Below are 20287 nucleotides of genomic sequence, written 5' to 3'. Positions count from 1 at the left end.
CTGCTTCCTAAAACATAAAATAAGAAAAATAAACACAATACTTGTGAGTTGTAGCAGAATCGGTATATATTCTTCTATATGTCAATGGAGAAAGCTGAAAAAAGGAAAAAAAGATACCTGTAACATTTACAATGAATCATCAGACAGAAATCAGGTATGAATACTCGTTTAGAGAGGATCAGGCAATGTAGAAATAATGAATGTAAGATGGTAACTATGATATTCAAATACAATTTTATGCTACTAGTCACGAAAGCAAGATCGATGAATGACAGGCAAGAATATTCAAGCTAAGAAACAGGGTGAAAAAACAGCACAAAAATGCGGTGCTAAAGCACTTCATTAATAATAATTCTTTAAAAAGAGATGTTGGTGTGCATTAGGAGATGTGCAAGGACTGAAATTCTGACTTTTTTTCTACTGGACCTATATAATCTGATGAATACCCATTAGCCATCATTGCTGATACATTAAAAATGAAACACTCGGCTGCCAGAGTTTACAAACTACTGTGATCCCTTCTTTCTACAAACCAAATGCTTTTAGTAGCTTCCAAGCAAGAACTATTTACTCCTTACATTTAAACAGATATCAATCAGTTAACTGTAGGCAGATACTGGTCATCATGGGACTAAGTTAGAAACAGTGCAAATGAGAGAGATTAAAGGCCATTCATACACATTATCACAACTAGAAATCTGCGTTCAGGGTCCACTAAGTCAATATACTCCACAATGAAAAGCAAGACCCCACAGGCTCTGTAACTACTCTCCATGTAGGCTGTGGATTTTTTTTTTTTTTTTTTTTAAGTAGAAATTCCAGTTTGGAATATTGAACACAGAATATTGAAAGCATAGAGGGGTGTTGGTCATACTATTTCAAGCCATTGAAAGTTTCTTAAGGGAAGGAGAAGGCAGCAGTCTGTCTTAATGGGAAAGACACATGTTGACTATGGAGAGGGGAATTCATCCCAGTCAGCTCAGGAATTTGAAAATGTAACAGGGACACACCCAACTAAAAACAAATTTCAAATGTAACAAAAAAAAATAATCACAATTCAGCCAATCTTGTTTAGAAAAGAAACACTGTTTAGAAGGCTACATAGGCATGAAACCAAGTCGCTGTGAAAGTTACATGCAGTAGATTTATATGCACATAAATGATACAAGCTGAGTTTTAAAAGAAATGCAGAACCAAAACGTGCATAGTTTTCCTTGAAAAACAGTTTTCAGGCAGCGTGTTTTTCTGCTCTAAGAAGGGCTATTTTTGTTTCAAGTTCTAGTCTGCATTTGTGTTTGTCAGTTTATATTGCTAACAAAATGTTAACAAAACATTCCTCTTACAGTTTCTGTGTAAACAATAGACATCTTTGTGTGAGACACAAAAATCTACGCACATAAACAATATAGTTCTACTTGGCTATACTCCAAAGTGAGCCATAAAAAGATGTGAATTTATTTATAAATGAAAATCCCAAGACTGAAGCTCACAAACTATGGAAACGATACCCTCGACTATCCATCTGGCTTCCAAATAGTCAGGTAGCACATTAGGACTTCAAAGAGGCACTCATGTGTGTCTCGTTATTTCTGTGCAAAGCCCTAGCAACAAGACTCCACACATTAGTGAGTGTTTACAGGACCTGGCTTCAATATACATTCCTAACATACAGGCCTGGCCTGACTTTGACAACTTGCCTGGTTACCCAAACAATCCGCACCACAACAATTTGTCATCACCAGCAGGGATCCATGCGACTTTGATATTATCGTAACAAGGATAGTAAAAGAACTTTAACACCATAAGGTCATTTAACAAGTTCCCTCCTGCAATATCCTCTCTATGGCCTTATTACAAAAGGAAAGAAAGCAAATCTTTCTTGAATTCAGGCAGAAATTCACAGGAGGGCAGGAATTTTTGCCTAAATGAACATCATCCTTCACATCCACTGAATGGCGGATCAGCTCAGTGTGGTTTGGTTTTATTTCAAGCAGATTACAGGAGAACACGTGTACAGCTCTCAGCCACCTAAGCCACTGAAGCACATAAGCCTTAAAAATACTTACCTCTGAGGTCTTCCAGGTCTTTTCATGTGAGACTAAGTAACAGTTATAAACCCCCTACTAGCACAGGAGGGAGGAATGCCAGCGTGGGAGGCGCGGGGGGAGCCGGGGCAACCCCTGCCAGGCAAATCCACCTGTGTGCCCAGACACCTGCACCTCTACTCCACAGTTAAAGATCCGGCTGTGCTGCAGGCTGGCTTCTAACCCAGGAGCCAGAGGGAGCAGACTGGGGGCCTCTCCTCGACAGCATCGACGCTGTCCCCCAGCGAGACCGGGGACGCAGCGTTTTAGGCCAACACGCTCCATCCAGTCATGGGAAGAGCATCCCGGGACTACCTTTTGGGAAGGGCCAGACCCCCTCCTTCCCGAGACACCTCTGCACCTGACCAGACGGGCTCCCACAGAGCCGCCACACTTCCTCCCCAGCCCCCTCTCCCTCAAATCTTCCGCAGGAACGGAAAAATTAAAATAACCAAACGACCAAAAATAAAGCCTCTGCTGTTTTCAACTCCGGAGGGGAAGGGAAGCCACGCAGCCACCGGGTCCGCCGAGGGATGGCCGGTGGGCAAACCCAGGGGCGGGCAACGCCGATCAGGCAGAGCCAGACGGGACGGGCGGCCTCCCCCGACCGACCCCCGGGCTGTGCCCGCACCGCCGCCTCCCCGCTTCGGGGAGGCCCTGGCGCCTCTGCCTGCTCCAGTGAAGGGCCCCGCGGCGCCCGGGGAAAGCGGGCAGGTGGGTGCCTGCACCCCTGCGGCGAACGGCCGGGGCCGGCGAAAGGCAGCCGCGGTAAAAGAGCCTCTGCGAGGCGGGCACCTACCTCTGGCCCGGACTCGGAGCAGGTCAGGGGCTTTGCGGGGCGGGGGGAGAAGGGGAACGGGGGCTGAGCCTGCGGAGGGAGGAGGAGGAGGGAGGATGGCGGAGCGCTCCCCCCTCCCGCCCCAAGGCTTGTCCTGAAGGAGGGAGCGCGAACGGCGCAGGCCGCGGCCGGGCGCTCCTCCCCGCCGGCAGTGCTGCAGTTGTTGCTGTTGCTGCTGCCGCTGCTGAGGAGGGAGGTGGAGGCGGCGGCTAACGGCGGCGGTGAGGCCCGGCCTCGCCGCGGCGGCCCCCTCCCCTTCCCGCCCCCTCTTCCCTCCCCTCGGCGACCGCCGCCATTTTGCCCGCCTGAGGCAGCCGGCGGCGGCGAGGCGCCGCGGGGGTCCGCGCTGCCTGCGGGAAATGGCCCCGGCCCGTCGGGTGGCTTCTCCCGGGCGTCTTCTTGGCGGGGTCGGCACAAGAGCTGCGAGGGACGGCGAAGGCGAGGGGCTGATCGCCTTCCCGCTCCCCGGTGGCGGGGCTTTGCCCCCGCGGCGGGCTGGTGCCCCGAGCCCGGCGGCTACCTGCCGCCCCGCCCGCCCGCGCTTCCCTCAGCAGTACGGGTTTTCGCAGCTCTGCTTTCCACACATAACCATCGTCCTTCTGTTGTAAAATTAGGCGTGAGGCATCTCTCTAGCTGTGGCCTGCCAGCAGCTTCCCGAAGCGAAGAGGAAGGTGAAGAAAATCCCTCAGTCCGCAGAGGAGCTGTGGCAAGGCAGGCAGGGGCTGGTCCCTCCGTAGCTGATGAATCTGTCACTCAGGCGGCTTCGGTTTCCTCAAGTTTCTTTCCGTCCCTCTCAGAGCTGGCATGGAAATGTCAGAGGCTGTTTTTTTTCATCACTTTTCCAGTCGTTTTCATCATCTTCCCACATTAACAAGAGTGCAAACCCAACCAAATTAGTCTGTTTCTTTACTTATTACAACATTCAACATACAACATTCTAATATTAAAACATTAAGCGCAAATACTCAATCCACAGCATACTGACGTGATACTAAAATACTCTTTAAAAGTTTCCTTAATCTTGAATGTTAATGGTGTTTCTCTGTTTATGTATAACTTATTCAAGATGAGAACACTGGTTCTAGCCTCAGGTAGAGGAAAATGCATTCTGAGTTTTCTTCTAGGTTAAATAAACTTGAGCATTCACTGGCAAATTGAAATGTGAATCCAAATACTGCAATACTACTTACCACTTCAAATTACACCCATTAAACATTGAGAATATTTAATAGAGTGAGTATGCTTAATATAATTTATATCTAATAATACTAAAATGTATAAGTCACTGTATTCATTAGAACACTAAGGCATGCATGTCTACCTTAATGTCTATGTTATAACAGTCACCATATAAATACTTACAAACAGTTATATCTGTTTTAATCTGAATTCCTAATTTAACACACAGGCATACGCTTAGAATTTTAGGTAGACTAACGGATTCAGTGTAATCAATTCTTATGAGAAGCATCATAACCTTTTTGTAGGTCTGTCAATCTTTATTCTTCAGAGATAATAAAAAGGCAGTTAGATTGTGGTATCCAGTGTAAAACCTTGGAAACACTTCCAAAGAAAAATGCTCATTTACCTTTACTGAATTTCTTTTAAATGAAGTTCAGTGGTACAAATGATACTAGAGTCCAGCCTCCTAGAAGACAAATATAAGGATCTAAAAAAAAAAACCCAACCACTTGTGGTTGGGTTTTTTTTCAGGATCCTTGACTTAAGATTTATTTACCCTGTCCTTCAAATATATCTGTTGCAATCCTATTAAAATTAAGTATTTGTATGTCTTACAGATATTCCAAGGTAAATAGCATCTCTGTACAATTCACTAAAGGTCTGTAGCAGGTTCATCCTGTCCCACTTTAACCAGTTATGGTTTTGTAAAGTTGATGATTCTGTTCTGGAGTATGTAAATCTTAAACAGCAATTGCAGGGGGGAAGCAGACATTAGATTTATTTCCTTGCAAGCTCTGCTGCTTGTGTTTCAATACTCAGAGAAGGCTTCTTGCCTGTCCTCATTTCCTGTGATTTCTCCATTGCTCAAAAGAATAAATCAGAATTTCAGTCAGTGCAAACTCCAAGCTATCTACTGGAGAAGGGAGCATACTAATTTATTTCTCATAAGAGTTCTAAGAATTTTCTTGGTCATATAAGATAAAACCTGCTAACAGTGTAAACTGTTCTAGGTAAATTCTGCCAACCTCCAGCTGTCTTTTGCACAGATTATCGCACAATGTGTAACTGCAAGCATGTGAACAATCCCACTGAAATGAATAGGACTCCTCATCTGCTTAAAATTAAGATACACATAAACTATTTGCAGACTTGGGACTTGGGTTTTGGTGTGCTTCTTTTTAGTTTGTGAAAGGGCTATTAGTCCTGACTCCCCAGATAATAATTTTGCATATTTCCATATTTTTAATGTTTACTTTGTTTAGAATGATGCATGCAGTAGCAAATATTTTTCTTATTGACCTTTCTCATCTTTAAAGATAAGCCAAAACAGTGATTTTTGTTCTGGAATGCATCTTTATATACAGCTATAAGGGTAGGAGAAACAGATGCTTTCTTGCATTTCCTGACTATTAAGGAAGACAGAGCTTGTAGGAAATTATTCTTTTAAAAAGAATTAGTGCTAGGTAAAAAAAAGGTTACTTTCAAATCAGATCATAGAAGTTATTTATTCTTTTTTTTCCTGATGCCCAAAGTTAATCATTGGTATATTGAGATCTGTAAGCTGGCATTCCCAAATAGAAGATGTCACAGTGAAATCTGACTCCTCATTTTACTCAGTCTTTTTGTTCTGCATCCCATAGGAGACCCATCTTGCGTTTATCTGTGTAGCTTTCTGGAAAGCTGCATACGCTGGATGTATGTTATCCATGACTACTTTTCTATGGCTCCCTTGGAAGTAATGCCTTTCGACAATAATAGCCTTAGGCTGGCAGGAAAACATACTAAGGAGCTTGCTTCTTTCTGGATGACTTTATCCCTTTGAAATAAACTTTACAAAAAAGTACTCCATTCCTACATGTGAAAGATACCTATGTTTTCCTGAAGGCAAGGGCTTTTGATTACATTTCTGAGCTACCGTTAAGAGTTCAAGGGTAACAGTCATCCATGTAATGAGTTTTATCAACTGACGTATCAGCTCCCATTCAGCTACACTTCCTGTATGGTGGCTAAGCATATGCTTCAAGTAATTTCAGAATTTATATCTAGCTATTTATTATGACATTAAAGCAATATGAAAGTGTTTCTTATTGATTTAGTTTTGTGTATTATGTGGTTTGGATTGTATGAGAACCGTATTCCAATATTGCTCGCAGTGAAGGATAAAACAGTCTGAGTTTGAAGATTTCCTTTTAGTTTGTGCAGGATATTCTTAAAATCAGGAGCTGTGAGCTGAATTCTTTTTATTGTTTAACAAAGCAAGGTTTTCCTTTTTTTTCCTCCTTGCATTTAATGCCAAAAATGTCTTGATTATGGAAGCAATCTAGTTAAATATTTTATGTTTTGGGAAAGACTCACTTGCCTTGGAAGACTCTTTCAATTGCTGTGTTTTGAGAATCTATCACTGATCTGAGGAGAAAGGGACAGAGAAAGAATTACAAATTGCAAATTTGTGTACTACTAGAATCGTAAGTGACAACCCAGGATTGACTATGGGATATTCTGCATCTTTAGTTTGACAGGGTGCAACAGTCCTGTGGCCATGCAGACTTCACAGTTGTCATTTATACCACAGTCCGTGGCCACACAGATGTTGTGGTTATAAATGGAGACAGTTCGTGTGCAAGACACTCCACTCCAGCGACACACAACCTTTTACTGCTAGACCTTAAGGTCAATTTGTAGCTGCCATAACAGTATTAAAGTTTGTATCATCTACGTGCAAGGCAGTGTATCCTATGTCCTTGAGCATTTCACCCAATTAAGAATGGTCACATTCACATGCGCTAGTTGTTAAAGACTAGGTTCAGATCGCCGCCATCCAGCACCCAACTTTGCAACGACTTAAAAAAATATTCTTGACCCAAAAAATCAATTCAGAGATCTAAGTGAGACATTTGGACTTCATGCAGGATTGGGAACAGAGTGAAGTAGGTGTCTCTGGAGGATAGTTCCATGCTCACTAAGTGGAGAGCTGCTGATGTTAGCCATTAGCAAACATCCCTCCAGGAGCAGGCCTGAGCTGCTGTCTCAGAGCACCTAATTTGTGGTTGTGCACAAAGTGCCTTGATCTGCTCGGAGCAGTGATGCTCCCTGCCACGGCTGGTGCCTGCTTAAGAAGGAGTAAAAGGCAGTGGTATGGTGCCAGGAACTGCCTTCCATGAAGTAGGCTAGTGGCTGCCTGCCCCAAGAGGAAGGAGGCCAAGGACCTTCTTAGCCTGAAAGAGTCTAACTCACGGTGTCACTCTGTAAAAGAGGCTACAGATAAGGCTATGGAAGAGCCATTATCTGCTATTCTAGTAAAATCAGAATAGAGAGGGAGCCTGATCCCATCACCCAAGGACGAGCATTTCCCTTTCGTGCCTGACTTAAAATATTAATTAGTCCTTACCTGTTGCTTCTAATTATGTCTTCAAAAAAGCAGACCAGCGAGGGAAGATCTCAGTGTGAAGATTGTCATGTGAAATTCCCACAATATTGAGGAGTTCAGCTATGGTGTCTTGGTATACACCAGAATCATCACTTGCTCCTACAACATTACAGGCTATTAGGTCTGCTGATGAATCTCCCACACGGAGAAGAGATTCACTGCCAGCCATCAAAATGCTTCCCAGGAGCCGAGCTGGCCCTTCAGAGCTCTTTCGAGTGGCAGTATTGAATAGTATGCTTAGACAGCAGAGGAACATCTTGGGTGAACTGGTTGCTCTTGAGAAGAGCTTGTGAGCATGCCTCTGTTTAAACCTGTCCTAAGTAGTAAAACAATATATATAGACACAAATGGTAAAGTACTGTTCTGTGCTGGTGCTCAGCACACTGCAATACTGTTAATTAAGCTTTGTTAGTTTGATGTCCAGTTTTTCTGACATGGGTTTTGATCTAATCCTGCAGAATTCTAAAACTCTGCCTTTTTTCATGTGCAAGTACATTTTAAAAAGATTTTCATAATTTCTTTGTGTCCAGCTTCTCTAATAAGGTTGGACAGATTCTCACAGTTTCTGTTGCTAATATGATTCCTGGCAAATAGAGCAGAAGGTTCAGGAGAACAAAAGAAATGATCTAATTTTAGTAATGGTGCAGACTGAGTCTGTCATTTTTCTCTCTCTTTTATCCTCCTACCCTTTCTGAATGTCAGAACCTCTCCCAGCACTGCCTGTTTTCAGTTTGAATTGAATTCTTGTTCTTCGTCAAGGACTGGGCATGATGAGTTTTTAGATACTCCTCTGAACAGAAGCTGGAGTATTTGAGAGGCTTATCAGTGAAATTCTGACTTGTGACAGGTCATTTGCTAAGTACGAACCACTTCCCAGCAAAGCTGTTTTTGTGAATTAGAAAACCTTATATCTGAAATTTCACTTAATATGTATGTCATATTTCTATTATCCATTTTAAATCTTAAATTGAAGTTTGAGTCTATTACAGTGTAAAGACAATAAAGGAATTTAGTTTCTGAAAGACAAAGAGGGCTGCTCAGCTTGCAAGGTGCTCAGACCTCTATCCAGTGAAGTTCTTTAGCCTGTGCCTAACTGAAGTATGAGAATTTCTGTAGAAGCCTTAACATTAAAGGTATTATTTCAAAGGCAATGGAAATACAGAAGACAATAGAAATAGAAGAACATGTTTTAAATTAAATATATGCTTACCAACTTTGCTAGGTTTGGATCTTGGGGGATTGTTCTAGTGAACAACAATTACACTTGTCTTAGTCAACCTTTATTCTTGTGCTCCTGTTTTGGATGTGAGAAATAAACAGGCTGTATTTGCCATTTGGAGGATGGCAGTTACAGGCATCTGATGTGCAGAAATGGACAAGAAAGCAAAGATTAAAGAATAACATGGTTTGAAGTGAAAATTGCTTGAGCACTAACAAAACGCAGAGGATGTCCTTTCTCAGATGGTAATTTATTGAGTGTACAAGAAAAACACCGGTATGGTTAGAAATAAATTGTAGTTCAACATTTAGAGACATAATATATTACAAAATGAAAAATAAAGCTAGCCCAAAGATTAATTTTGTTCCTGAACAGGTCTACTTAAATAACCATGTCAAACTTGATTAAAAATGTGCAATCATTTTTCAGAATAAATCATTCCTAAGTATCTATCTCCAGTTTGTTTCATTTCATGTCATCTATATAGAAGGGGGCAGGCAAGCATTGCAATTAAGTCTGTAAAACCTACGACCATATTCACGTTAAAATAACTTCCTGTGATTGATGTAACAGACCACACTATTAGGCCTAAAATTGGGCTTTGGAATACAGTTGATATACTTTAGAATAGTATTTTCATCTGCAGATTCTCAGTAAATAATTAGGCAGACCTCCTCCCCTAACTTACATGAAGGACTTGAAAACTAGGCTGAACGATTTCGAGACGGGAGGAGTATTGCTTCTCAGCTTTGTGTCTTTAGGAATTATATTTACATTGCTTTTTCTGAAATCATTAGGCCTGAAAAAATGAAAGCTTAAATGTATTCCAGGAACTGGAGCTTAAAAAAGCCCTCTGCCAAATAGGCAAGGTTTGCAATGAAATCTCCCTTATCTCAACCAAGCAGCTCATCATTTAACCAGGAAATGGAAGGGAAGGACCATTCTCTCTCCGTTCCTGTTTTCCAGGCATGAAGAGGTTTGGATGGTTCCACCCCAAGGCTCAGCCGAATGCAGCGTTCAGGCTGGGACAATGTCCCATACCAGCCTGTGGGGCTGGACGTGCTGGGTTGAACGGTGGTGGGGAACGGCTACACGGCCGTGTGGCTGTCCCCCATGACACAGTCTTCCCTGCCCCTTGCACCACGCAGCGTTAACAAGAGTCAACTGCCCCCTTTGTCCTCTCCCTCTCCTGCCACAGTAAATATACGCATGGCTGCCAGCCCACCCCTTCCCAGCAGTGTTCAGTCGTGCTTATCCCTTACCTCTTTCTGCTCTGGTGCCTGGCCATTACTCCCACTCCACCTACAGTCACGGAATAGCACAATATTTCTGTTTAAATGAATGTTCGTGAAATGCTTCTCGTCCAGGGGCTGGGTGGAAGACTAGAAATGGACAGGAGAATCTGGGGGTTGCTGACAGTTTTTCTCAGAGTACAAGAAGGTCAGCTCTCCCAGGCCACTCTGTTGGGTGCTCTGTAACCATCTTCATAGTTCTTTCCTGTACCTGGCACATGTTTGTCACTGGATGATTTTCTGGCCAGCCTAAGTCATCCGTAGCCCTTTTCATGCAGCAGAGCCTGCGGCACAGGCTCAATCACCATTCCAGCCAGCCCCTCCCATTGCTATCACATGCAGCTCTTATCAGGGTGCTGATACTCTGGCTAACGATGTCTAAGTTCTTGAGGCACATTAAGAAATCTGGCATGTAGCCCATGGCTAGAGCTCAGATTCTGTAACAATAATGTTTACGTTGGCAGGCCTTCGAAGAGAAACTCGCATTCACGCCAGCTGGCTGGTGTGATTCTAGCAATTAATTCAGCTTTTCCAGTGGCAAGAGTTTGTTGATACAGCTTGTTGCTCTTCCTGTTGCAAAACACATCAATAACTTGGAAAAAAACAGGCTAGGCAGTCACAGAATCACAGAAGCATTGAGGTTGGAAGGGAACTTCGGAGGTCGTCTAGTCCCAGCGCTGCTCAGAGCAGGGTCAACTACAGCAGGTTGCTCAGGGCTGTGTCCTGTCAGATTTTGAATATCTCCAAGGATGGAGACTCCACAACCTTCCTGGTGACCTGTTCCAGTGTATGACCTCCCTCCCAGTAAAAGCTTTTTTATGTTTAAATGGAGTTGCCTGTATGTCAATGTGTTCGTTGCCTCTTGTCCTCTGGTCAGCACCGAAAAGAACCTGGCTCTATCTTACTTCTTCACATCAGGTGTTTATATACATTGATAAGATTCTCCTGAGCTTCTCCAGACTGAACAGTCCCAGCTCCTTCAATCTCTCCTCATATGACAGGTTCTCCAGTCCCTTAACCATCACTGTGGCCCTTTGCTGGACTCCCTCCAGTATGTCTGTGTCTCTTTTGTACTGGAGAGCCCAGGACTGGACCCAACACTGCAGATGTGACCTCACCAGTGCTGAAGAGAGGAGAAGGATCACTTCCCTTGACCTGCCGGAGATACTTTTCCTAATGCAGCCCTGGAGGCTGTTGGCCGCCTTTGCTGCAAGGTCACCTTGCTGGCTCATGGTCAGCTTGTTGTCCACCAGGATCCCCAGGGCCTTTCTTGCAAAGCTGTTTTCCAACTGGTTGGCCTCAGCCCGTACTGGTGCTTGGGGTTGTTCATCTCTGGGTGCAGGACTTTGCAATTCTCTTGGTTGAACTTGATGAGATTGCTGTTTGCCTGTTGTAAGTCTCTATAAAGGACCACTTGGGATAGAGATGGAGAGATGGAGGTTTAAGTATCTGAGGTTCCCATAAAATCCACACATTGTTAGTTGTCTAATTTTTTAACTCACGACCCTCACATCTATAAGACCATGTCATCATCCTGAGCTCTGGAGACTGTCAGAAATCTGAAACAAGGACAAAAGCACTCCTTACAATGATTAACTTTGTAAGTCTATACAGAAAAGAGGAACTGCAGGTATTTAATTCTCCATGTTGTAATTTGAGTGCTAAAATTTTGTATTTATAGCATTTCTGTTTTAATGACAGCAATTCTGCCCCAAAATAAATGTGTGTGAATGGAATCCTCTTGGTTATGAATGAACCACTTATTTTCTGTATATTTATATAACTGAAATTCATAGTTTCCTCTGTATACTATGTTTTTTCTGCAAGGTTGTTCTTTCCAACAGCAAGGCCTCACCGCCTCTGCCCTCAGCTCACCTATGGTGAGGAAGCAGAGTGTCCATGTTGTTTCCTGAGTATACAAAATACAGCAAAATACTGGCTGTGAAATGTCACTGACTGGAATTGCCATCAGATTGCCAAATGTCCTGAATATGTCCAATTTTTTTTTTGCCTTTATCGTGTTGCCTGTTATTTTGAGGGTGGAAAGAACCTAGAGCCTCATGGAGCAGTCTGATAGAGCTCATGGTTTCTTCCTTTACCTTTGCCATTCACATTGGACAGTCATTGATCATGACATGGATTTACACCCAACTGTGAAGATTTGTTACTTTGGGCCCTACCTTGAATCCAGACTTTCCGGTCTGTAATGGATGGCTCAGACAGTGCATTAAGGACATCAGGAGTATAATCCCGGTTTCTGGGGAGTCAATAATGAATATGCCTTTGTGCTGGAGGCAGCCTCTGTTTTCATCCTATTTGGAGGTCAGGAGTACCTAGGCCTCTTCTTTTACCCACACTGGGAAATTTAAGCACATTCAAAACCCTCTAGCTACCTTTCTTTACCCAAACTCACTGAGTAATTTTTAACATATAAACATAGTTTACTTACTTTTTAAATTTACTTATTTGGTTTGAAATTTCTTTGGTTTCCTCCAGGTTTTATGCTGCAAATCTATCAATAGCGCCAATAATTCGATTTGTCAAGAAGATGTGCAACCAGAATAACAAAATTATAGAGTGGATGTAGTAAAGAAAGGAAGTAGAAACGTTGCTAAAGTTCATTTAGGATATTTACAGTTAATCTGCTCGCTCCTAACTTCACTGTTGGAGCAGGTCAGGGCATAGGGTCTTCATGGCATGGTAGTATGAATCTCTTTGGGTTCAGAGAGACCTGGGCTGCAGATATTAACCCCTCAGCTCCATTCCTTGCGTGGCTCGATGTGTAGCCCAGTGCCTTGCCTGGGGCTGCCTTGCTGTCCGCACGTCCTGCAAGTGCAGTGCCCTGCACCTCCCTGCTGGGACGCTTCCATTCCAAGGGTGGAAGAATGGCCTTGTGTTTAAGTTACTGGATTGAGATGCTTCCAGGCTAAAAAGGTGGAAAATTGTTTTCTTTAAACAAATGTGGTTTCATCTGAGCTTCAGTAAACCTGCTAACTTCAGCTTTCCCCCTGCAAATCAGGTACTGTCAGGCTAAGTTGGTTGGATACCAGGTGGTAGGAAGGAAAACATAATTTAAAAAAAAAAGCAAACAAATCTTGCTTCATAGACAGAGCTCATCTCTTGTAAGTAGGTCAGAGTTGTTACAGAAAACGTAGCGGTAGTCACACTAACGGTAGGCTCTGGTTTGTTTAATAGGTCCTGTTAACATTTAAGACTTTTTTTTCCCCTTTTAAAATTTCCGTTTTGAAGTCAGATGATTCATGGCAATACGTTTTGCCTTTTGCAGTTAACACGTTGACCCGACATCTTGGCAGCCGCACTGGGAAGCCGTGGTGGTGAATCCAGGTCCTCAGGTCTCCGAAGGAAGCCCCCATGAACGGGTCGCTGGGATTAAGGAGGAAGCTGAGGTTTTAATGAAGCATACTCCATTCTTCAGAGGGGTGAAGGGAGGTAAGGGAAGCTCCTGTTGCTTATGTGATTATTGCTAATTACTGTAATTGAACATCCTCATGACAGGAATATTTGGTGCCTGAGGTAAAGCTTGTTTGCTTCTATTCCTTTTTTTTGACTGTCTCGTGGTGCCCTCTCGAGGTAGGAGAGCAGCCTGTTTTATTTGCTATTTTACGGCAGCTGGAACACGAACTGGAAACGCAGACCCTGGTGAAGCAGCTGAGAAATTGCTGTTTGCTTTGAAAAACAAAATAAATTTGCTATAACTCGATGCAAAGGCAATGTTTTTTGGATTCCCGTTTAAAAAAGCACGCCAATCCCTTTGCCTCCAGCTTTTCCACTAGAAAGGACGCGAAAAGCACGGGGGATGCTTCTTGGCAGTGCCCTGAGGCCACAAAGGTGCATTTCCCCAGAGTGCGAGCCAGCGGATCATTGCAAGGTTAAAGGCCGGCTGTTTCCATGCAGGAAGGGAACACATTTGGCACAACATGCTCTTGTGCCCTTGAAGTTTAGCACAAAATGCATCAGGAAATGCTGACATGTTTGGATACTAAAGCAGACTAGGAAACCTTGACATACTAGGAAGGACGGCCTCAGGGCTCGAGTCAGATAGAGGGTACTGTTCTTGTGGGAAAGGTCTGTGCGTGAGGTGCCTGTCCCTCCTGGTTGGGGGGAAGTGAAATGCCTGGGATGGGACCACCACCTTACTGTGAAGGACTGCAAGCTGTGGGTTTCTCTTTAAAAGTGACCATTAGATGCTTGGTCTTGAAATATCTCTTGCCAGGTGACAGCAGATTATCTTTCCAAAAATGCCTCACCTTAAATCCAACAAGGAGCAAGGATTGGCAATACGGTGGGTCCTCAAGAGTCAGTGAATTAATCACTTTTGTTTTGGACTGGGATAGGGTTGATGCTGAGTGTTGAGGGCAAGGACAGCCTGTTTGAGAGATAAGCACGCTATGGGTGCATGCTGATTTATTAGTAGCTTCACTCAGAGCTGAGTAGGATATATTTAACCTCACCGTGCAGCCTCTGCTGTCACCTTTTCACAGGATCCTACCGAGTCGCTCCAGGCTGTTTCTATCTGACCCCATTCAATGCTGGTATGGGGGTTTCAGGAGGACAGGCACAGGAGCCAATTGCTGGCTGTATTTTGTTAAAGTCTGAGTCCTTTCAGACCTCCTGCCCCTTTCCAGGTTCCCCAACAGCAAGAGGAACTGTGAAGTCTGCTATGTCCATTTGACCAAAACCTCTGTTTTTTTGTTTCCTATGTACCCTTCACACTAGCTGAGCACAGAGCGCTTGGTACGGACTTACGTTCAGACCGGGGAGCAGCAGAAGCTATGGCATGCCATGGAGGTAATTGCACCCAGAGCCTGTGCACCCACGAGGCCCACCAACATGGTGGGGTGATGAATGCGACTCGGTTGTCATAGCAAGCGGTGTGATACCTTTTCTCCTCCTGATAGCGTGACAGCTGTGATTTTCTGAGGCACCTGAACCAGTAGGCACCTGGGGAGCAAGGTTTTCTCAATGAAGGGGTTTTTGCTCTGATTTTCCTCTGCTGCTATTACAGACTGGGGACTTCATGAACTACAGCCCCTCCTCCATCCTGCCTTTTATGTGCAGCACAGTCTTGGAGTTCGGAAGGCTTTTCATGTGTTGATTTTGTGCCCATATTGGATACATTTTAAAAATACTTCTTTTTTTAACTGCCTCTGCTTCTCACAGATAACTTTTGATGGGGACATTTGGAAATAAATGTAAACAAATGCTGAACAACATGCTGAATCTGGAGGCATAAACACCCTCCACAGAGCTGCAAATTGAAGACTCAAAGCTCCTGTTGTGTTGAAAAGAGGGACTCTTGGGCCCAACAAGGGGTAAGATGTTAATAAAACCTTTGTTCACTGTTACAATAGGGAACAGCTAAGTGTGGTTTGGGGTTTCTGCCAAGTTAACCCTGACTTATTCCCATTGTCACAAGTACTGCTAAGAAACCCCTTAACATGTTATTAAAGATAAAGAATGAAAAACAGTTAATACTTTTCATTTTGAATGCTGTATTTAAAGCAAAAGCTTTCATTTTAAAAACATCCTTTATTCCCTTTCCCTGTTGCTAGACTAGGAGCTTTAAAGAAAATTCACATTTTATGTGGCATTAAATTTCTTTTTGTGGGGAAAAACCAAAGTTGGCTTAAATGGCCTGAAACTGGCACTGTCTTTAATATTACTGTAGTCTTATTTTCTCTAAGATGAAAGTGCAGGTGTTCTGAGTCCCCCCGAACACATGCTAACCTGGCTTATTTAGTTGTTTCCTTTCCAGTGGTCTGTTGGGCTCTGCCCATCCGTGGTCTCTCATCCTGTTGTTGTTAGCTCCTTAGGGCAGGAACAATGTGCAGCACATTCAGATCCATGACTGGACAGAATTGCTATGATAATGTGAACAACAACAACAAATAGCCATGGAAAAATAAGACAACATTCAATCAGCATTTCAACTTTTTATTTCTCCAGTGAAGAAAGGCAAAAGAGAGACAGCTTCTGTCTATAGTCCTGCCTTTCATTTGCAACTGTGCTGTTAGGGAATCAGAGGCTACTCAATACATGGTCTTGGAAACCCTTTGGATGAGTATTAGGTTGTAGGAGGCGTTGTTTTAGGTGCATCTCCACGAGAAGCTGATAGTGGTATGAAGAAAAGTAGTCTTATCTTGACAGCTAGGGAAGGAATGAAGGAGAGAGGTGGCAGGTGTACCTGGGTACTCTCTGGTCAGGTCAGGATGTCTTGAGCAGCAGGGCCACAGAGGTCCAACGGTGCCATGTTTAAAAGCAAGCTGGCAGAATATGTAGGGGTGATTGTCACATTTCTTCCAGCCCTCATACCCTCCTCTGCTCTCCTTTGTGCCCCCCAGTCATCTAAGGAAAGGTGGCATCTTTATTCTGGTAGAATTAACTAATCAAAATACGCTGTTGGTGATTTCAATTATAAATGTTTCCTCTCATTCTTAAAATGCTTCCACTTGTTTTCTTGGCAGGACCTTGAGGATCTCTCCTGAGAGTTCCTTTCACATAGATATGCACAGAATGAATAGTTTATCTCCAGCTCCTGCTGACTTTCATGAATAATTTGATGTAAAAAGCTAAGTTGGACTTCTGCTGTGTCGGATAACTTGAGAGTACCAGCTTCTAATATTCCAGCCACAGACTGAAACAGACTTTCTATTTTTAGAAGCCAAAGTGGCCTCTCTGGCTTCCACTCACCTGCAACCTTTCTTGGAAATTTTCAATATCTTACCTTTCCCTCCTTTAACTACCTGGCTACTTCGGGTTCCCCAAAAACTGAGAGAGGCTCTAGTGCTTCCAGCCAGCAGAACTTCTCTTATGAATGAAAGCTATTTACTTAAACAAAGAAGATTTGGTGGGACATACAACCGTCATTTTTACTGTTTCTTGTTCACCTCCCCAGGTATATGCCAGAAAATACTGTGGTCACTCCTGAAGGTGAGCATCTTTCTTGTTTTACAGGGTGTATTCATCTGCCCAGTCTCACTGAAGGCAAACAGAATTGCTTATCTGAGTAATGTCACCACACATGTGCCTAAGTGATTGCAAGAGACTGAAAGGAGTTGGGAGTAGAAATAATAGCACTACTTCATCTCTGACAGAGCAGCGCCAACAAAATAATGAAGCCATGTGAATAAAGAACCAACATAATAATCAAGCTCTAACCATTTCTGGAAAATTAGCACTTCTTCCATAACAGTAACGGCTGCTGGGAAAATGGTACAAAATATTAACTGTCAGGTTAAGCACACCTCAATCAACATGTGCTGAGACCCACTGATGTGTCCTCAAACCTGTTACTTAAGTACTTGTTAAGGCCAATTAAATAAACAAAATTTTAAAGCCTAATAGCATAAACCACATAAATAGCATAAAAGAGCCATAATGGTTGAATGGGTGGGTGTTTAGCCCTTCTTGATTTAAAACAGTGAAGTGAAAAATGTTGGAGCCCTTGAAGGTGATTTCGAAGACGAGGAAGTGACTGTGCTACACAAACAGCAATCAGAGACAATTAAGAAAACTGGGACAAGTGCCTCATTCTCTCTGCAGACTGCATGGGAAATTGCACTTTACATTTCAGTCTCGTTGCATTTCAAATAAGGCCCCCAGCTATGTCATTTTTCAAGTCCAACTCAAATCAAAAGATATCGCTTAAAATCTTCCTATTACTCCAGAAGTGAAAGGAATGATTGTCTATGCTGATGAGCCTGGAAGATTGTCTTGGAAAGAATTTGACAGTTTTGTCTCCCAGTCCCATTATAATGTTATTACTGCCCCTGAAGAAGACTGACAGAGCCTGAATACCAGTGTAAGTATGGGGGTAGTTTAAGATGGCTCTTCGCTGCTGCAGATTTCATGTTGTTTCTCTGCACAGTAGAGAAACTGTGCGCTGTGCTGTGCGTGTGTTTTCTTTTAAAGGTTAATCTGATGAAGAATCTTAGTGAGACCATATAGTAACAAAAGAACAGAAAATACAAGAAAGCTAAAAAAAACCCCCATAAAAATGGAAAGAATGAAAATAGGGAAATTTGGAGATAATTATCCATGTCTTATTATAACCCTATCCCAACACAGAATGCACAGCCCATAAGTGATACTTTTTCAAGAACTTTCTGGTAAGCATGGAAAGGTTTCAGTGTGTGATTCAGAAGTTTCCCAATGTGCACAAGTAGCCTCACTTTTGTAGCCTTCTTTGCAAAGACAGAAGTACAATGAGCTTTCGGAGCTCTTATAGCTGTTTTTGTTTGTCATAATATGCTATGGTGCCTAGAAATGAGCACCTTAGTTTTTAAACGTGCTGAAGTACTGATTTAAGTGACTAAGTTTCCCCTGGTGCAAATGGTCATCTGCATGTCATTTGTGCAATACAGTAACTTTTGCTGGTGTTTATCCTGTTAGTTATGAATAAGAAATAATTGGGAAGTAAGAGGAACATACTGAATTAAGTTACTTACTAGAACATCGGTGCTTTTTTATGTGATGCATATGCAAGACAGACTGTTTACTTAAAAAAAAAAAACCTCAAAAAGCAGAGGGGCTGGAGGAGGGCTTGAGAGCAGGGACATGTGCTAGAGCACTGCCCGGTTGTGCCGCCTCAGGAGCAGTGCTGAGGAAGCCCAGTCCCAAGTGCCACTTGCTCCCCTCGGCCTCCATGGAGCCACCTTGCCTTCATCTCTGGCTGCCTGCTGCAGGAGCGAGTGGTGGCCCAGCCGCTGCTGTTGCCCTTGGCACATGTTGGTGTGCAGAGGGACGCGGGGGGACTCTGTGTTTCAGCTGACTGCCCGTGCGGTGCCCAATAAACCTTCCCTTAGCCAGCCCTGACTTCTCTGCTCACCGTCATGAAAACTAAGATGGAGGGACTGTGTTGTGTACACAGAAGTGATGCAAGCTTTGCCTTATGGCAGTTTGCCCAAGGAAGTATCAATGTCAACCCATCTTACTGTTTTCTTTGTGTAAGGCTCTTTTTTTCTTTTAAAGATTTTTTTTTTAAATGATAAAGAGTCTAAATGTAAATGTTCAATTATAATGCTAATTAATAGAAAGTTAGTATAAGATCTCTCCACTCAACTACAATCACCTCTGCATAAACCAGGTCATCTTAGAAAACAAGAACCTAAATCAATTATTTCCAGATTAAAGATTTAAACTTTTACTTTTCACTGTATAACAATTGACAGAGAGAAATTACGGTTACAGTGACAACCTGGTACTTGTTCTCCTCAATCCAGTACATAAGCTATCTAGCTTTCTGAAAAGAAAACCAGTGCCTTGTTGATTTGTGCAGGCTGCAGAGCAAATATGCCCACTGAAATTAAGAGGAATTTGTAAAGGAAAAAGGCTGCTTCTGAGCCAGGGATTGTAGAAGTTGTTTACAAATTGTGATGACCCCAACGAGAAGCCTTTCCCTGTGTGGTGTCAGAAAGCTAGATCATTCACATATGGAGCTACACAAAAGAAAGAAAAATACTGAAAAACCATATTCACTGCTCTCAGAATCTTACCCTGGTACCCAGAGTTGTGATGGATAATGTCTCTAGCAGAAATCTCATTCATTTCAGTGGGGCTTCCTTGGACCACAGTACTACTCAACTAATGATGGTAAAGTTGGGTCCTAACCTGCTTGTTTTAAAATGGCTTTAGCAAAAATATATTTAGGGGCAAATTCTTGTCACATTAAGACAAATGGGAGTTTTGTGACTTAGTTTCTATATTATATGACAATTAACTTTTCTTACATTTTCATATACCTCAAATATGTAGCTTCTAACTGGAAAGAACACATTTATGTACATAAAAATGATGTATATAAAGATGGAATGTTTATTATTTTGTATTCACTAGTAACTCTATGGCTCTGCATTAATGTCTCTCTGTCGTTTTCTGAAACAGAGCTGAAAGGCCAACGGGAGTGAAATACGAACCTGAGATAGCAGTCTAGCAAGAAAAGCAATGCTGTCACTGCAGAGGGACTTCTAGCAGAAGAAGTGACACTTGCAGTTACTGAGACTGTCAGTCCAAATCCATATTGCTTTGGTACCCCAGATAAAGATCAGGCCAACTTAAGAGCTGGCGACATGCCACGCAGACAGATGGACAGATTGTTGAGCAATACAGAGACCGTGCAGGAGCATCAAGTGTGGATTCTGAAGGCAGCATTCCCAGCTGGGAGACTCCAAACAGCTGGCCAGCCTGAATTTTTTAAAAACCATTTCTGTTTTAGGAAATGCTGCA

The 20287-nt window shown here is 43.0% G+C and overlaps 1 protein-coding gene and 1 long non-coding RNA gene across 5 annotated transcripts in view; one reads left to right on the top strand and one right to left on the bottom strand.

Annotated features, from left to right (window-relative positions):
• The window catches only part of PCNX4 (pecanex 4), a 16211-nt gene extending 13083 nt beyond the window's left edge, over window positions 1-3128 (bottom strand). The window contains exons 1-2 of one of the 3 annotated variants that reach the window (XM_069783193.1): window positions 2884-3128; window positions 42-94 (exon numbers count right to left, since the gene is read on the bottom strand). The gene's annotated coding sequence lies outside the window, so the exon portion shown is untranslated. Of the gene's footprint in view, window positions 1-41; window positions 95-2066; window positions 2734-2883 lie in introns of those variants that run through there. The other 2 variants (XM_069783194.1, XM_069783195.1) reach the window with 2 other exon arrangements.
• LOC138685388 (uncharacterized) lies at window positions 2733-20287 on the top strand. 2 transcript variants are annotated; one of them, XR_011324608.1, is made up of 5 exons: window positions 2733-2905; window positions 13329-13492; window positions 15224-15375; window positions 16528-16993; window positions 19946-20287. It is a non-coding gene; the product is annotated as an uncharacterized lncRNA (long non-coding RNA). The 2 variants fall into 2 exon arrangements; XR_011324607.1 differs by having other exon boundaries at window positions 16528-17864.

This window comes from Haliaeetus albicilla, chromosome 5 (assembly GCF_947461875.1).
Source record: "Haliaeetus albicilla chromosome 5, bHalAlb1.1, whole genome shotgun sequence".
Lineage (NCBI taxonomy): Eukaryota > Metazoa > Chordata > Aves > Accipitriformes > Accipitridae > Haliaeetus > Haliaeetus albicilla.
Note: the sequence above shows the minus strand (reverse complement) of the source record. Positions and strands in the feature narration are given on the sequence as shown.